This window comes from Nerophis ophidion, linkage group LG10 (genome assembly GCF_033978795.1).
Source record: "Nerophis ophidion isolate RoL-2023_Sa linkage group LG10, RoL_Noph_v1.0, whole genome shotgun sequence".
In the NCBI taxonomy this organism is placed as follows: domain Eukaryota; kingdom Metazoa; phylum Chordata; class Actinopteri; order Syngnathiformes; family Syngnathidae; genus Nerophis; species Nerophis ophidion.
The window spans coordinates 27730709-27734249 of NC_084620.1; the positions used below are offsets into that span (position 1 = coordinate 27730709).

The 3541-nt window shown below is 47.9% G+C and overlaps 1 long non-coding RNA gene across 1 annotated transcript; it reads left to right on the forward strand.

Moving 5' to 3' along the window:
• The first annotated feature begins 1034 nt into the window (after positions 1-1034).
• On the forward strand, positions 1035-1579 carry LOC133559884 (uncharacterized). Its single transcript, XR_009808306.1, has 2 exons — positions 1035-1157; positions 1258-1579. It is a non-coding gene; the product is annotated as an uncharacterized LOC133559884 (long non-coding RNA).
• Positions 1580-3541: the final 1962 nt, after the last annotated feature.

Sequence of the window (3541 nt, forward strand, 5' to 3'; positions counted from 1 at the left end):
TCCCACGATTTGATTCAGTATCGACTCTTGGGGTCACGATTCAATTCAAAATAGATTTTTTTTTTTTTTTAATTCAACACGATTCTCGATTCAAAAATGATTTTTTTCCCGATTCAAAAGGATTCTATATTCATTCAATACATAAGATTTCAGCAGGATCCACCCCAGTCTGCTGACATGCAAGCAGAGTGGTAGATTTTTGTTAAAAGCTTTTATAATTGTAAAGGACAATGTTTTATCAACTGATTGCAATAATGTAAATTTGTTTTAACTATTAAATGAACCAAAAATATGACTTATTTTTTCTTTGTGAAAATATTGGACAGTGTGTTGTCAAGCTTATGAGATGCGATGCAAGTGTAAGCCACTGTGACACTAATGTTCTTTTTTTTATTTTTATGAATGTCTAATGATAATGTCAATGAGGGATTTTTAATCACTGCTATGCTGAAATTATAACTAATATTGATACTGTTAACAATATTCATTTTTGTTTCACTACTTTTCGTGTGTTCTGTTGTTTGTGTATCCTCACAATTGCTCTGTTTATTGCATTTCTGAGTGTTGCTGGGTCAGGTATGGTTTTGGAATTGGATTGCATTGTTATGGTATTTCTGTGTATTGTTTTGTCGGATTGATTGATTAAAAAAAAAAAAATTGATTTTTTAAAAATGAGAATCGATTCTGAATTGCACAACGTGAGAATCACGATTCAAATTCAAATCGATTTTTTCAACACCCCTATAGCCAACCCTCCCGATTTTCCTGGGAGACTCCCGAATTTCAGTGCCTCTCCCAAAAATTATCCTGGGGTAACCATTCTCCTGAATTTTCTCCCAATTTTCACCCGGACAAAAATATATGGGGCGTGCCTTAAATGCACTGCCTTTTGGTGTCCTCTACAACTGTCATGACACGGAGTCGAACCCGCGTTTCCTTGGCGGCTGGAGCTGCGGCCGCCTCTGCTGACAGCGCGCCAAGATGCGCCTCCTTTGACAGCGCACTCAGACTTGTCCCCACTCGTGCTGAGCGCACACGCCTGCGCAGCAACAAGCCTGTAGTCAATCAACAATCGACACACCTGAACTTGATGAAAGGGAGCGGCATAAAGACCAGCAGACCCAAGGAACCTTTGCCAGAACGTCGCTAACCTTCCCGTAGGCTTCACGTCTGGCATCTCCTTCCCCGTGATTTCCTCACCTTTGCTTTGCTCTCTCTCTGTGTATCCCTGGTTCATGTCTCTTCGTGTGTTCACAGTGACTCCCCTGCCTTCCGTGATCAAGCCTTGTCCTTCGACATCCAACCGGATTCCTGACTGCCCTCCTCGATCCACGACCTCCCTGCTCGGACCCAGACTACACTGCCTCGCTCCTCCCCACGACCCATTGCCTGTCCACGAACTGCCTCTTCGTCTTGCCCCTCGTGATTCAACGAAAGATTACAACCAACACTCACAGACAACAACCCTGGGTAACATTTACATTATTAATATTACACATAGTCACACTCATTCACTTAGAGTAGCATACACATGTCACATATTTATCAAAGGTTTAAAATAAACCTTGAAAGAACCGCAGTTCAGTCCTGGTTGTCGCCTCCTTTCCTTTGAATACAACAGTACGTTCTGGCCACATGTCGGAACCAGGTGACAACGGTAAGCCCCAGCCCCGGACATCCAGATCCTCCGACCTGGCAATCCTTAGCTCCGTGGTTAGCGAACATCAGGTTTGTTTTTCTGCCCTTGAGGACAAATTAGAGAGAGACTTTACCCGACTACATTCCAGACTGGACAAAATGTGCCCTGGGGCCAGTCCAGGACCTGTGGAACCCCCACATGCTTCTCCAGTCAGAAGACCTGAACACAGTATTCTGGAACGAGAGCCCAGAATTGCCAGCCCTAGATCCTTTGAGGGGGACTTTGAACTATGTCGAGGGTTTTTGGTACAATGTGACCTCATCTTTCGTCACCAGCCCTCCCGCTATTCCTCCGATGGTGCCAAGATTGCATTTATATTTTCTTTGCTTTCCGGCCCGGCTCTCAAGTGGGCTACTGCCGCAGTCGACAGGACCATGGGGCTCAACTCCGACTATTCTGCATTCCGTGTGGAATTTCAGGCTGTTTTTGATCACCCCAAGGGTGGGGGGGACGCGGCCGGACGTCTGCACTCCATCTCACAGGGCTCACGTTCCGTGGCAGCCTATACCCTGGAATTCCGGACCCTGGCGGCGGACAGCGGTTGGGGGGACAGGGCACTCCAAAGCGCATTCCGTCGCGGCCTCTCTGAAGAGATTAAAGATGGTCTGCTGAGAGACAGACCTCTTTCCTGCAAAGACCTCATTGAACTGGCCCTCCAATTTGACTTAAGACTTTGTGAGCGAGCAGCAGAGCGAGACCAGAGAGCTGCCGCTAGGAGCCAAACTCTGCCTACCTTCAAGGTAGAGGTGGAACCAGACCGTTCCTCTAATACCACTACTATCCAGGTGAACCATACCTTATTCCCCCGTAATGAAGGAAATCCAGACATACTGCTCCCCACTATTCTGGCCTGGGACAAGAGGAGCATTCAAGTACAGGCATTTGTGGACTCTGGAGCTGACGAAAGTCTTTTGGACTACAAGTTCGCCCGGCAGATGGGCATTCCCTTGATCTTCCTGGACAAGACGCTGCCAGCACAGGCCCTGAATGGACGGCCATTGGGCCCCATCAAATACCGCACGGAGCCCCTTTCCATGACCATTTCTGGTAACCATAAGGAGACCATCAGCCTATGGGTGCTGGAGGCTCCAGTAGCCCCACTTGTGCTTGGAAGATCTTGGCTTCGTCACCACAACCCCCATATTTCCTGGACTTCCGGCAGAATCCTAGCTTGGGGCACACCATGCATGGCCAACTGTCTTGGGTCGGCATCCCCACCGGTCCACCAATCCACTACCCCGACTCCCAAGGCTGATCTATCCCTGGTTCCTGCTTGCTATCACGACCTAGCTGAGGTCTTCAGTAAGGTACGTGCTCTGGGACTACCCCCTCATAGGCCCTATGACTGTGCCATTGAATTACTCCCTAACGCTACCCTGCCGTCTAGTCGCCTTTACAGTTTGTCTCTTCCAGAGAAGGAGGCCATGAGGAAGTACATTTCGGAGGGTCTTGCCACAGGCATAATTACCCCGTCCAAGTCTCCACTGGCGGCGGGATTCTTTTTTGTGGCCAAGATGGACGGGTCACTTCGGCCCTGCATTGATTACCGTCACCTCAACAACAAGTACCCTCTTCCGCCACTCAACTCTTCCTTTGAGTCCTTGGCACCTGCAACCATATTCACCAAACTGGATCTTCAGAACGCCTATCACCTGGTACGTATCAGAAAGGGAGAAGAGTGGAAAACTGCCTTCAACACCCAGATGGGGCATTATGAGGACTTACTAACGCACCTGCAGTTTTTCAAACACTAGTTAACGACATCCTCCGTGACATGCTGGATCAATTCGTGGTTGTGTACCTTGACGATATTCTGATTTTCTCCCGTAACCTCTCTGATCA